This window comes from Notolepis coatsorum, assembly GCF_963971535.1.
Source record: "Notolepis coatsorum genome assembly, chromosome: 3".
Classification (NCBI taxonomy): Eukaryota; Metazoa; Chordata; class Actinopteri; order Aulopiformes; family Paralepididae; genus Notolepis; species Notolepis coatsorum.
In genome coordinates, this window is record NC_140167.1 from 18,259,748 (window position 1) to 18,269,904 (window position 10,157).

Below are 10,157 nucleotides of genomic sequence, written 5' to 3' on the forward strand. Positions count from 1 at the left end.
AAAGAGAAAGATAAGAATAGCAGGAAAAAAGAGAGAGAAAATAATAGCAGGAAAAAACAAAAAAGAGCTAAGCCCCCCAGCCCTCAATCTTATACTGTCCTCGGTCCATAGGCGTTTCTGCATAGCCTATGTGTTCGGCTGACGCGTCTCCCCCACCCCATCTAGCTAATGTACACGCCAGCCCAGAGATAACTAAATGTATCTGTAACCTGGCCTTGAAAGAGACGCCACTGAACGAAGGAGAGGCCTGAACAACCTTACAATCTGTCATAATTCACACACTCAGTACCCTGTATCAATAATGATTGTACCTAATAACATTTCATAATAACTTTTAACTTATAGATCTAGATCACTGTCCCCAATTATGAAAATATCTTCCACATTTTCATGCAAGCATTACCTCGTTCATAAGATCCTAAAGGCCATATTGTGCTTTTTGTGTTTTCCCTTTACCTTTAGTGTGTTATATAGCTGGAGGTGCATTTAGAACGAGTTACTAAATACAAAGTCCACACCAAAGGGAGTTATTTACTCCAACAGAAACAATTGTTCCTTGAAATGCTTGAAATGCCACATTTTTTGTCCAGTATTTTCTTCCGTTGCATATCTACATGTTACGTTCTGGACACCGACTGTGGTCGGTGACCACCCACATTCCTGGCATATGTCACTGGGCTTGTCACCTGTCATTTCCCTGTCAATTAGTGCTGTCACTTAGGGGTGGTTCCTGATTGGCTGTCACAGGGGTGTGTGTGGAATGTTGGTATTTGGTGTCTATGTAACATACCTCTCTTCTGCTTGTTCATTGTCAGGTCTTCACTAATTGCGTTCGGGGATAACGCGGACGGTTCTACTCTGGACCTCCAATAAGCTCCCATTTACCTTATTTTCCACTTGTGCTTTTAGCACTTGTCTCTCTTAGAATTTACTCTGTGTTCTTACTATTAAAGTCGAACCTGTTCAAGAGTAAACACTCTCTGTCTCTGTGATTGCCTTCACCCATTGGAATTCACCTACCTCCATTCTGACATCTACATCACTATGAAGCAGAATAGTTGACTCTATTATGATTATTATTATTATTATTATTATTATTATTATTATTATTATTATTATTATTATTATTATTATTATTATTATTATTATTATTATTATTATTATTATTATTATTATTATTATTATTATTATTATTATTATTATTATTATCATTATATATATATAATCTTTTATTTTTTATTTATTTAATTTATATTTTTATTTTAATATTTTTTTGCGGGGCCCCCCTTCCCGCGAGGCCCTTTTTCATCACAGACCTAACATCTAATTTTGCTTACATGCTTATATATTTCACATTAGACACGTTTGTAGAATGTGTCTGACTTGTTCCGGGCTCTGTGGCTCTGCAGATATACTATTGGAGCTCTGTGGCTCTGCAGATACACTATTTGAGCTCTGCGGCTCTGCAGCAGATATACTATTGGTTTCAACGAGGGGAGGGGTTACAGGTAAGGTACAGCCAGGCGGCCGGCGTGCATCTGACTATTTACACGGGAGCGCGTGCAGCATTGGAGGTTATGCCAAGACGAAGAGCAGAGGACGGTCGTTCGGCAGATGGACTGAAGATGAAAGTTGTTGCATGTTAGAAAGTTCAGTCAGGCTAGCCATGTCGGCTTAGCTAAAGGCAGGGACAGCTAGTTAGCTTTAGCTACGTTATCGAGTGCTAAAGTGTGGTTCAGTCGGGCTAGCCATGTCGGCTAGTAGCTAAAGGCAGGGACAGCTAACTAGCGTTAGCTACGTTATCAAGTGCTAACGTGTGGCAGATAAACAGGAGAACAGACTCCCAAGTTAATCCCAATTGGGGGGACAATATGGACTGGTGATTTGTGGTGAACTTCGTCAACTCCACGGTTGTCTCCTTCCTCTTGGACGTTTGGTGAGTTTTTAATGCACTCTATTCTATTCCCGCCGTGGATCTCTCTCTGTCTCTCTCTTGCTCTCTCTCTCTCTGTCTCTCTCTCGCTCTCTCTCTGTTGCTCTCGCTCTCTCTCTCTCTCTTGCTCTCTCTCTCTCTCTCTCTCTTGCTCGCTCTCTCTCTTGCTCTCTCTCGCTCTCTCTCTCTCTGTTGCTCTCGCTCTCTCTCTCTCTCGCGCTCTCTCTTGCTCTCTCTCTCTCTCTCTCTCCTTCTCTCTCTCTCTCCCCTTCTCTCTGTTTCTTTCATATAAAGGGAGAAGCTATAATTTGTTAGATTGAATTACATCTGAATTACATCTCTCTCTTGCTCGCTCTCTCTCGCTCTCTCTCTCACGCTCTCTCTCTCTCTCTTCTGTTGTGCTGCACCCGTCGTGGTGTGTGTCTCTCTCTCCATCTCTCTCTCTCTCTGTTCTGTTGTGCTGCACCCGCCGTGGTGTCTCTCTCTCTCTCTCTCTCTCTCTCTCTTTCTCTTCTGTTGTGCTGCACCCGCCGTGGTGTGTATCTCCCTCTCTCTCCATCTCTCTCTTTCTCTCTCTCTCCATCTCTCCATCTCTCTCTCTCTCTCTCTCTCTCTCTCTCTCTCTCTCTCTCTCTCTCTCTCTCTCTCTCTCTCTCTCTCTCTCTCTCTCTCTCTCTCTCTCTCTCTCTCTCTCTTGCTATATGTTGACAGTTGACTGTATCATGCCCAGCCTCGGGCAGCGCTATTATTTAAGAATATGTTGACTGTATAAAAAGAAATTTAAATTTTTTTTAATTCTTTTTATTTTTGTACCTTTAGGGGGGGGGGGCCTCACGTTTAAATTTCGCACAGGGCCTCACATTTCTCCCAGGCGGCACTGTGTATGTGTATTGATGTTTGTTATTGTTCACTAGCTGGTCCGTATCCACTTCCATTAAATGTGTGCTAAGCTAGGCCAGTTGGTGTGTAGTGTGTTGCTATGGATACTCTGCTGAAGTACAGTGGGCATTCTGTGTTAAATAAATTAAAGCAGTAATTAAAGAGGCGCCAAAAAACAATGCTAATTTATTTTGCACAAAATCTCACACATGTCCCAAAACTCTAAACAGTTTTGCACACATTTACATTGACAGTTATTGAGAGTTAATACGTTTGGCAATAGGGACTGCTGCTTTTTTCCATCTACATTGTTTCATTGAGCTGTGACTAACACAACACAAGTGTCCCCCGATGACATCACTGGGAGGCATAAATCCATTAAATCTCAATAACTGTCGAAATAAATGAATGTGTGCAAAATTGTCTACAGTTGTGGGATATGTGTGAGATTATGTGCAAAATATAAAAGCATTGTTTTTCGGTGAAAACCCGAATTTACTTTTGACTAAACTACTGCTTGAGGGGTACATCTACATTTACATTACATTTAGTCATTTAGCTGTCGCTTTTATCCAAAGAGACTTACAAGTTCTGTACAACAAGTGAGCAGGAAGGATACAACTCTGGCAGCTAAGTAACGTTGTTCGTCAAACAGTGTGGAACTTGAGTGCTACAGTCTTCAGTGCATATTGTAGTAGTCCTTAGCAGCAAAGTGCATAATAGTAAAAGACATTCTTCATTTTGCATTTCAGATATTGATGGAAGAAGTGTGTTTTTAGTCGACGGCGGGAGATGATCTGGACGTCACTCTCTATCTATATGGAGGGGTGGAGATGAGGAGAGCAGACCTTCAGAGAGTGATTTATACATCAGCCAGTGTGTGGGAGAGATACAGAGATACAAAGACATGGAGGCCGGGCTGCCTAAACACCCAGCTCTCTCTCACTCACTCACTCGCTCGCTCGCTCACACACGCACGCACGCGCGCGCGCACGCGCACACACACACACACACACACACACACACACACACACACACACACACACACACACACACACACACACACACACACACATCTTATGAAAGGTTCTTGATGTGTACACAACACACACTCACTCACATACATAGTACAAAAACACATACATACACAATACACACGTGCAAACATACACCACGTGCACACTTTATAAAAGATTTTTAATGCACACACACACACACACAGAGAGATAAGGTCCTCATCTTTGGGTTCAGTCCAGCGTCTTTGGGTTCTTGAAAAACGCTATATAATTAAGGTCATGCTGACCCTCTCATCCATGTCCCAATCAGACTCACAGGTGAGAATCAAAGAGATGCTGAGATGCAGTCAGGAAGTGAGGGGAGAAGAAACGGCTCAGGAAGATTAGAAACTTTGGGAGGTGTTTGCCTTCACAATTAAAACCGGAAAGACTGGGAGGATGGAGGAGAGAAACAACCAAGTGATGTTTCACAAGTGTTTTTATTTTCATTTTCATTTTCAAACCTTTATTTATACTCGAAAAAAGGCAACTGAGGTTTCCCTCATTTACAGTCACGTCAAGTGTACATACAGAGTTAAGAAAAAAAAGGCATATAAAATCACAGAGTATAAAATCATAACAATAAGACAAGTAAGGATAACGATCAATTAAAACATGCACAACTGAATTGACAAAGGTTGGAGATCAAGGTCTTAAACTCTGCAAACAGAGGAGAGTCACAAGATTTAAGGACCGTTGGAGTTCATTCCATGAGCTAGCGGGCATCATAGCGAAATGCACATATACCCTGTTCAGAGCAAACTCTGGGGGACCTTAAGGACCAGCCAGTCACTAGAACGGGTTCTTTAGGTACCAAAATTCCATTCCAATTATGATGCAGTTTTAAGGAGGTAGCTTACCAGAGTAAGGCCCTTAAAAATGAACAAATACCAGTGTTTGTTGCGCCTCTCCATCAGCGAGGGCCAACCAACCTTCTCATAAAGGACACAGTGATGAGTGTTGTGTCTATCATTAGTGATGAACCTGAGGGCGGAGTGATATACAGAGTCCAAGGATTTAAGGGTTGATGTCTATAAATGACATCACCATAGTCCACGACACCCACCAAAAGAGCATGTTCAACTAAAGGGGAAACATTTTTATTAAAATGAGATCTAGACTAGTTTCTTTGCAAAATACTTAAAGGTGCACCAAAACAATGCTGATTTATTGTGCACATAACTCACACTCTAAACAGCTTTGCACACATTCATTTAGTTTGACAGTTACTGTGTTTTTATTTTAGGTTTCAGGAGTGTTGTTATTATTTGATCAGGCAACACTATTCACCAACGTGCACTGTACTGTAGACTATACTTGACATTTCAGCTGAGTAATGTGGTAACTTCACGTTAGTCAGTAAAACTACTTTTGTCTATTTGATATTCCACAAAATAAAACACCACTTATTGTCCCGATCCTCATTTTAAAGTGTTAAAGGTGCTGTAGGTGGTGTTTTAAAATAACTGTTAAGTAGCTCTACTGTTCATTCTGACAGCCATCACTGATATAGAGTGTCTCTCAGTCCCTCCTGCTCCTGGTATCCCTTCCCACTTTATCCAATGAAGAGAGAGAAGATATTTATTTACTTATTTCAAGAGATCTTGCCAAGCCAGCACTGGCAGTTTCACTTCTTGTGGAGTTCTCTCTCCTGATTGGTTAAAGTGGGAACGGGGTACCAGGAAATGTATTTTCTGTTTACTGCAGAGTGGGGGGGGGGGGGACTGGGAGACCCATGTTACTGACCAAACACTCTATATCAGTGATGACTCAGAATGTAGATCTATTATTTTTACATTGTATTTCTTTTTTTATTATAATAAAAAGACCACTTACAGCATCTTTAACAGCAGCCTGAAAATAAACGTAAAAACCAATACAAAGTAAATGGGGTCAACCTCATGTCCGTACAAGCTGAAATGTACTCTGTGCGCACTGACTGTGGAGTACATTTCAGTTGTCTTGAGTCAGCCTCTACAGACAGGACAAGCGGTTGGTTTGTGGCTAACTGACCGGACCCAGTATGAGGCAACAGCATGGGTTGTGCGAAAGAGAAAGGACTCTGGCAGATCTTGGAGGCGATCGGAGGCAATAAACTCGGCTGACTTTTGTGTGAGTGTTTGGGGATGAGGCGTGATCTATCGCAGAGCTTTCTTGTCAGTGTGTGAGAGAGGGGGTAGAGAGAGAGAGAGAGAGAGCGAGAGCGAGAGAGAGACCACAGAGAACCCCTGCTGTATCTCACCTCCGACGCAGCGTCCACACTCCTGAGACAGCTTGTTCCCTGGCATCCGGGGCCCTTCTGCCTGGCTTTATAAGGCCTTGAGCGAAGCCAGAATCAGTCTATTCCTGGAGACGGGCTGTACACCCGTGTCGTACCCAAGCGAGCGCTTTTGTTTGGGCTGGGAAAGGAGATGTATGGCATCCCCTCGCCTATTCAATCTTCACTATTATCTATACAGTCTGGGGGGGGGGGGGGTTGGCACACCACTGTTAAAGATGATTTCCAGCTAATTTTCCTGTGAGACGCGGACGGAAAAGACACATGTGTTATACTGGTTACACTGGTTACACTCACCCCTGGCACTGGATAGGGAAAGAGCAGCGGGTAAGATAAGATACGATTTTATTGAGGTACAGGTATGGGCAGGGTAATAGTAGAAAGACATAAATATAGGCAATACAATTATAGTACAGTAGAAAAAGTAAGAATAATAATAATTCACTCGGAATATACGCACAATGAGCAAGTAGGCGGTGTAATCGTTTACATTTACATTTGGTCATTTAGCAGACGCTTTTATCCAAAGCGACTTACAAGTTCTGTACGACAAGTCATCAGGAAGGGCACAACTCAAATCAGCTGAGTAACAATGTTCATCAAAGTGTTGAGTGCTACAGTGTGTAGGTTCGTATATTAGGACATGGAAGTGCATGACAGTAAGTTAGTTAGGGTTATTAAAATATATATATATATATATATTTAGATATTGGTAATCAAAGGTGCAAATGAGGGTTTGTATGCCCTATCTATCAGTTATATTATACGTTACAATAAATATGGTCAATAACACACAATAATCTGAATATATACTACTATGTACGTAAATATACAGTATACACAGATGCAGTATACATGGCATGATATACATCATACACTATACATTGTAGTCTGTGCCGTTTAGGTGAGAGTCAGACACACTAAGGGTAAGTTTTGCCAACCAAATAAACAGATCCGTTCTAACCGTTGGGTTTGTTTCTAATCCATATGCACACACACACACACACACACACAGCGATCTTTCAGGGCCCCCTTCCATCATTTGTTTCGGTGAAGGTGTTTAGTTGAGCCTTTAAACTCCACATCCGACGTGTTCGTCAAATAAACTATTCCCAGCGTCACGTCTCCTCCTAGGAACTCATGGTAGGTCACCGAGCGGTGGCGTTCCGTCTAAAAACAGGTGAGCAAATAAGTGAGTAATTCCGTTGCACCTATAGTGTGTGAGGAGGAGACGTGATTTACAAACACACACCCGGGAACAGGACGCCAGCCTGATCTGGAAGAAGTGCTTTGATTGATTCCTAATAAAACACGCGTGGAGTAGAAAGGGTGTCATGGAAATTTCCCTCCGTACAACTATGGCTGCCATAGAACTTTGATGATAGGTGGATGGATGGATGGATGGGTTGGTTGGTTGGCTGGCTGGTTGGCTGGCTGGTTGGTTGATATGAACATTGCTTTCTGTTTGGACAGCATATGACATTCAGAGAATTGGAACTCTCAACAACTTTTCATCCAAATCAGCATTACCATGGCAACACATCAACTTACCATAGCAATATCAACTTACCATAGCAATATCAACTTACCATAGCAATATATCAACTTACCATAGTATTATATCAACTTACCATAGCAATATATCAACTTACCATAGCAATATTATCAACATACCATGGCAACACATCAACTTACCATAGCAACTCATCAACTTACCATAGCAATATATCAACTTACCATAGTATTATATCAACTTACCATAGCAATATATTAACTTACCATAGCAATATTATCAACATACCATGGCAACACATCAACTTACCATAGCAATATATCAACTTACCATGGTAACACATGGACTTATCATAGCAATATATCAACTTACCATTGTAACACATGGACTTACCATAGCAATTATATCAACTTACCACGGTAACACAGGAACTTACCATTGCAATATATCAACTTACCACGGTAACACAGGAACTTACCATAGCAATATTATCAACATACCATGGCAACACATCAACTTACCATAGCAACACATCAACTTACCATAGCAATATATCAACTTACCATAGCAATATATCAACTTACCATAGCAATATATCAACTTACCATAGCAATATATCAACTTACCATAGCAATATATCAACTTACCATAGCAATATATCAACTTACCACGGTAACACATGGACTTACCATAGCAATATATCAACTTACCACGGTAACACAGGAACTTACCATAGCAATATTATCAACATACCATGGCAACACATCAACTTACCATAGCAACACATCAACTTACCATAGCAATATATCAACTTACCATAGCAATATATCAACTTACCATAGCAATATATCAACTTACCATAGCAATATATCAACTTACCATAGCAATATATCAACTTACCACGGTAACACATGGACTTACCATTGCAATATATCAACTTACCTGTTGGCCCAGTGAGGCTGCAGGAGCTATCACCCAGTGGTAACATGTAAACGGAAAATAGTAAAGGACTTAGGCAACTCCCTTGTGCAACCCCATAGTTGTTGTCATATATCTCAGACATATGGCCTCCTAGTTTAACATAGAACTTCCTGTCACAGCCACAGCCAGCAGGGCTTCACTCTGCCCTGTGTGTCAGCAGGTTCCCAGGCCCATACATGGTCCTCTTCCTGTTCCCGCCTCACAAGCACTATGTCTACCTGGGCGCGGCCTACACACCTGAGAACCCTCACGTCATCAAGGAGCCGGGATAAGAGGCCTGCACTCCTGTCACTCCTTGTCCGAGTGTTTTGCTCTATACTAACTCTTGTTCTACGACGTCCAGGACCTCATCTCTCCGGACTACACCTCAACCACGGACCCTCGCCAGCCTGAACCCTCATGACCTCACACACACACACACACACACACACACACACACACACACACACACACACACACACACACACACACACACACACACACACACACACACACACACACACACACACACACACACACACACACACACACACACACACACACACACACACACACACACCCCTCTAACCCTAACCCCCAAGAGTAGGCCTCAAACTGGGCATGACCTCACACACACACACACACACACACACACACACACACACACACACACACACACACACACACACACACACACACACACACACACACACACACACACACACCCCTCTAACCCTAACCCCCAAGAGTAGGCCTCAAACTGGGCATGACCTCACACACACACACACACACACACACACACACACACACACACACACACACACACACACACACACACACACACACACACACACACACACCCCTCTAACCCTAACCCCCAAGAGTAGGCCTCAAACTGGGCATGACCTCACACACACACACACACACACACACACACACACACACACACACACACACACACACACACACACACACACACACACACACACACACACACACACACACACACACACACACACACACACACACACCCGGCCTGTCACTCCTCCACTCCTTGATCCTTGTCTCTGAGCTCCTCTCGCCACCTTGGACCTTGCTTCCCCAACCCCCATAGCCAACTCCAATTAAATATTCTAAACCGCTCTATTCTCCCGTGCCTGTGTTCTGCTCCTGAGTCCTAGGAAAGACACCTCACCCTAGCACTTCCTCCGATCTGATGTATGTTTTAAAACCAGAAACCGACAAGGTTTTCAAGACGATTGATTAGAATAATCATGATCAATTGTATCGAATGCTGCACTGAGATCTAGCAGGATAAGGATGGAGACCTTATAGTCTGAGGTCGCTGGTTATTTCGGTGAGGGCAGTTTCGGCGCTATGATATTTTCTAAACCCCCGACTGCAGGATGGTCTAACTACAGGAGCTCTGCCCCCTGTTGGCCCAGAGAGGCTACTACAGGATGGTCTAACAGCAGGAGCTCTGCCCCCTGTTGGCCCAGAGAGGCTACTGCAGGATGGTCTAACTACAGGAGCTCTGCC